Genomic DNA, 6063 nt, shown 5'->3' on the forward strand with positions numbered 1-6063 from the left:
TTTCATTCTCTCCCTCAAAGGCTTTTCCTGAAGGGTATGCCTTCAAGAAATCATGTGGCTCTGAATCCCTGTCTCAGGCTCTGCTTTAGAGAACCTGATGTAAGACATTTGTTGCCATGAGTGGCTGGCTGTGAGTGGACTGTGGAGGTGGTCACTCACCGTGAGGGACTGAGGACCCCATCACTGATGGTGGGTGGAGTATTGATAGTCCCTGGCATGTGGTACATGTGAAATAGCTGAGACGTTCACTGATGGTGAACTAGGATGGGATACAGGTGGGAAGGGATGGTTTGGGACAAACAGGAATATAATACAAGGATTATGGAAACAGGTGGCTCTTGCTGAAAGCAACTGACTCCAAGAGAGAAAACGACAAGGCTAATAACCACCAATTCAATGCAAACAATGGTCAGAGGGCCTCCTTGGTAGCATTTAAAGAGACCCTCATCTGCAAACAGAATCACAAAACTAAAGTTCAGGCATAGGACTTCATTGAGAATGGCAAATTCAGCAAAGCCTGAATTCTCAAGGCAAGTCTACCCTGATTGTTGACTTACAAGGAAAATATGAGGAGGAGGGAAAAAAAAAGAATCCATTAAATTAAATATGGAGCTGGCTGGTTAGCTCAGTTGGTTAGAGTGTGTGGTGTTATAACACCAAGATCGTGGGCTCAGAACACTGTACCAGCCAGCTGCCTCCTCTACCCCCAGATTAAATATACTTTCTGCCAATCCAGGCCTCCAGCCATGTAGTTTGAATATTCAAGAGTGGACACTTGTAAATCATCCAACTCACGTAAGAAAGTTTAATTTCCAAAAGATAGTAAAGATAGGAAAGAAACTTGATACACATAACTTCTTCCAGTTGGAGAAAAGAAATCACCAGATCCTAAAGGATCTCTCAATTCTCTATGTTTGACTTGTGAAGGACAGAAAAAAAAAATTCACTGAAGAGTAATAATGACCACAGGTTGGCAGCATTTATCACATAGTTTTAGTAAATGTGGAGAAAGTGAAATAATACAATAGTTTGAAATACTCAAAATTCAAATCTGATTTGAAAAAAAAATTGTTGTTATACACACAATAGTGAAATGAGAAAAAAATGGTATGCTTACAAGGCTAATAACCACCAATTCAATGCAAACAATGGTCAGAGGGCCTCCTTGGTAGCGTTTAAAGAGACCCCCATCTGCAAACAATCACAGAACTAAAGTTCAGGCATAGGACTTCACTGAGAATATATTCACAATATATGTGATTTAGTTTTGGGCAAGGCAAAGTCCAGAGTTCAGAAACTCACGCAGGAAACTTTACAAGTTTGATGATTATGATAAATAATGATACGAGGTTTAAACAGACTCTCTAAAACTTAACCTTGGGGAAAAGTATTGTGACTCGATGTTGACATCCTTTTTGTAAACAAAGAATTCATGTAAGTTCTTAAAATTGTAGATGTCCTGATTAATGTATACAGCCTGCTAACTCTGAGTAAGCTGCCAAGTTATTTGTGTGCTGTAATCTGTAACCAATAGTCATAGCTTCTGTATTTTACCCACCAATGAAAATGGGACAATTCTAGTGTGGGAAGTCCGCTGCCCTTTTCCAAACTTTCCCATAAAATCTTTCCAGCTTGTAATTGGCTTTGGAGCACTTCCCAACTTTGTTGGTTTGTGTTTCCCTGGTCGATTTCACATTTGATCTCTCAGTATACCTTCGTAAAATTATTTCTGCCCCAATAGCCTTAATTTCAGTCCACAATTATGGTAGAACTTTTATGCTAACATAAACATCAGATAAGGTTACACATAATTTACGGATGAAATGCAAAATCCAGTTTTACAATTACAGCAGGCTATGGTGAAAAAAACTATTTTGAATAAGGTAAGAAATGCTAAATAATCCTATTGTTTTGCCTACAAAGTGTGAGCTATATAGAACAAATATTGTTAGATGTGTGAATTTCCAAATGCAACTACTTCTCTCCGTGTGTATTACTTGTCCAGTAGATGGCACAGTTGGAGAAGGGTCATAGACATATTTAGTAGACTGCTCACAAATAGTATGAATGGAAAGAATATTACAACGCCACACATGTGCATGGAAATGGAAAAAATGGATTGCAACAGAAAATCTTTGAAGATAGTTCTTGAAAAGCATTTTATATAAGGTGCTCTGTACATTTTTTAAACTGGATAATGAATGGTGTAGCAGAACTGACATCCAGAAGTACCTTCAAATAAAACGTTCTTGGAATGAGAGGGGTCAGGAGTCTGGAAGTCTAATTATAGGAGGAAAATACAATTGGTGTCAAGTTTGTTCTAAAACAGTGGGATGGTGTTTAGAAATTCTCAGGCATCATTGGGCCAGTCTCCTTAAAAATCTGGGTGGAGCTGAAAGCATAAAATCTTAGGCTGGCTGCTTAGCTCACTTGGTTACAGCATGGTGCTGATAAACACCAAGGTCAAGTGTTCGTGTCCCTGTACCAGCCAGCTGTACCGTGCCCCCCACCATCACCAAAAAAGAAAACCTCAGCTGGTATTTTTGCCTCCTTAAATGAAGGCCTGCTTGACTTGAAGTTTAGCTTGAAGCCAAACTATGCTGTATTTCCTGTAAACTTTTATTGGCCATCCTTTATCAGGATACTGGCCTATTTTTGACAATTCTTTCAGATCTGCTTGGTGTGTTTATGTAGATGTAACTTACAAAGTGTTATGGGTTGAATTGTGTTCTTCCCTTCCCCCGCAAAAAGAGATGTTGAAGTAACTAACCTTCAGTACCTCAGAATGTGACCTTATTTGGTAATAGAACCATAGCAGATATGCTTAGTTAAGAGGAAGTCACACTGGAATAGGATGGGCCCCTAAACCAGTGACTGATGCTTTATGAGAAGCCAACCATGTTAAGACAGGCATACACAAGGAGAAGGCCATGTAAAGATGAAGTCCAAGGTTGGAGTTAATGCAGCTGCAAGCCAAAGAAAACCAAAGATTGCAAGCAAACCACCAGAAACTAAGAGGCAAGGGAGGATTCCCTTACACGTTTCAGGAGGAGCATAGACCTGTTGACACCTTGACTTCTAACTTCCAGAACTGTGAGACAAAAAATTTTTTTGTTTTAAGCCACCCAGTTTTGTGGTACTTTGTTACAGCAGGCCTGGGAAACTAACACAGAAGTGTTACCTATTTTGTAAAGCATATTGTTAAGGGCTGGCTGGTTAGCACAGATGGTTAGAGCATGGTGCTGATAACACTAAGATCCAGGGTTCAATCCCTGTACTAGCCCGATAAATAAATAAAGCATATTATTGAAAAGATTTTTTCTCTAATTTTATTTTCCCTTTCATTTTTTCCTCTTATCCTTTTCAATGTTAACGTTTATAGAGCATTTACAATGTTCTAAACATTGTGTTAAGTACTTTATGTGGATCTCACTTAATTTTCACAAAATTACAAGGCAGTTTTTCTTAGTATCGTCATTTTACAGTTGAGAAAAACCGAGTTTTGGAAGGGTTAGGCCAGTTGCCCAAAGTCTGAACCCAGATCACTTTGCCTCCAAAAGGCAAGGTCTTAAGCCCTGAACTATATTATCTCATATTATTAAATATCAAAAATTACAGTCTGGAGAAACTCTGTTCTTGTCACCTGTGTGGAAAACAATTTTGATCCAAGATATGATGAAATCATACAATTATAGGATCTTAGAGTTGGAATGGATCCATGGGATCATCAAATCCAACCTCCCACCCAACAGAGTCCTCATTCACTTTGTAGGGATGGGCATGTAACAAATGCTTAATAACTGTGTTGAACTGGAGAAAACATTTTCTGGCAGCTGATTATCCAGCTTCTTCATAAAATTCTCCCTCTCAATGGGAGTTCGTTGCCTCTCATGGCAGCCTATTCCATTTAAAAAGCACTGATTGCTAGAAACTTCTTTCTGAGCTCAATTATGTTGCTCCGCAGTCTCACATCTTTCTCTCATTGCTACTAGTTACAGAAAAAGTTAAGTTTTATGATTTGAACGTTTGACTGAAACATTTTTTTGCTGACATTCAGTCAACATATCTATTACTGGCAGCCAGGCTTGGCTTGCCCTCTCCCTAAACAAATGACCTGAAAGCCCAAAAGTTGTTGCAAGGATTAGAAGCTTTATTCAGATGACTGGCATCTGGAGAATGGGCCAGGCTAAAATTATCCTGCCTGCTGATGTCTGTTCTGGGGTGTACAAAGGGGAAGAGGCGGGAATATGAGGTAAGGGTTTTGTTCTGCAGGCAAAGAGGAGGCTGGTCATGCAATCAGCAGAGGGTCTGAGTCAGATGTCAGGGTCCCGTGATGGACTGGGTGCTTTGGCGTCATGGAGTCTTCAGTTGGTGGACTGGTCAGCGTCAAGCCCTTGATGTTATTTCAGGGTTGGTGTCCTTATCTCTTAGGGAGAGCTCAAAGACAATAACCTCAGTCAAGCATCACTGGGACATAAAAATACCTCTAACCAATGTGGATGCAATTTTCCTTTAAACAAGATGAGTTAATTATCAGCTAGGGTGCTTTGCCTTTCTCTTGGACTTCTTCTGTTTGCAGTTCATTAGAGAGGTAAGAAAAACAAGAAAACTTAGTTTTAATTCTTAATTTTAGGTACGCAATCTCTAAAGTAAATCAACATAAGAGGGTATAATGAGAGATAAACAGAAGTATACTTCTGAGAAGGATCGTTTTGGGTCCTGATTTCATCCCTGAGCAGTTTCAGCCATATGGTCTGTTTTTCATTTCCTCTGCTAACCTTGAGGAATTGATGATTATCAGTTCCCAAGTTAACGGCTAACTGAAATTTTCTGCTTGGACCTAGTTACCCCAAAGATGGATGTTCTCTGGCTAAGTTCCCTCTCATATCCACAATATCCTTTCTCTTCAAACCTCCAAAAGAAAAGGGAAACAAATATTAGGGTCATATATTTTGTTCAAGTTTGGGCAAGTTTGACCAAGTTTTGTTTGCTTGAAATGCTACTTTCCTTATCCTTTGTAACATTAAAATGTTACCAAAGGACTTGAGGCAAAAACAAACAGAACAGTAGAATCTGCTTTCTAATTACATCAATAAATGGGTGAAGGGAGCATGTTGGTGGAATTCTATACAAATGTTTGCAATGATACTGGGACAGCGAGGATGCCTGTAATTGAGTCTACCAAAATTTTTTTGTTGGTGCTGTTTTTACAAAATTACTGGGGTTGTTACTGGACTCAGGTCTGGCTGCCTGCACCCTTGAGAAGGAAAAACAAACCCTCAGAAGTCAAATGGCTCGTGTTAGAAAAGCAGATGTGTTCAGCTGAAGGAGATGGTAGGCTATCCCATCTGAAAGATATAGATTTACTGAGGGATTTTTAAAAGAAGCGTTGAGGGAATGGAATGTGGGACGTGAAAAGCAGGAGAGAAGTGAAAGAAAGTGAGCTGAGATGCTGGGTACCGTTCAAGCTTTTTAAAGAAAGAAATCTGCCAGGCTGTACTCAAAATGGAGGACAGGCCAGGGCTGCCCTGAAAATAGGGGACAGCACCAGGTGTGGGGGTGGTAGAGCTTATATTGGTATGTTGGTGCCAAGAGCTAGGTGATGTAATTCCGGGGTGGGGATCGAGTTAGGTCATGGGGATGGAGGGTTCTGCACATGTGGAGATGCTGAAAGTTTCATTTTCTCTGAAACCATGAGGCTTCTTGTAAAAGAGAACGGGGGAGGGGAGGGGAGGAGGTGGACAGCACCATTTTGTACTTGGGCTTGTCCAAGATGGTGCTGGTTATGTTGCAGATCTATTATTCCTGCCTTTTAAGTATAGGATAAAGGGGGAAAGGGCAGAGGTCTCATTCTTCTGAAGCTACTTCCTGCTGGAGATGGGCAAAGATATGGAAAAATAAAAGATTTATGTTGGCGGGCAAAACAATTAGGTGGCAGGGTATTGGTTTTGTGTGGGGAGACCGTATTGCTCTGGGGAAGGGTTGCTGATTCTGAGGGGCTGATATCCTACTCGCAGGAACAATTCAGCGACATTTTGGTTCATGAAAGTCTGCATACGTTCC

Source organism: Cynocephalus volans, chromosome 3 (assembly GCF_027409185.1).
Source record: "Cynocephalus volans isolate mCynVol1 chromosome 3, mCynVol1.pri, whole genome shotgun sequence".
Classification (NCBI taxonomy): Eukaryota; Metazoa; Chordata; class Mammalia; order Dermoptera; family Cynocephalidae; genus Cynocephalus; species Cynocephalus volans.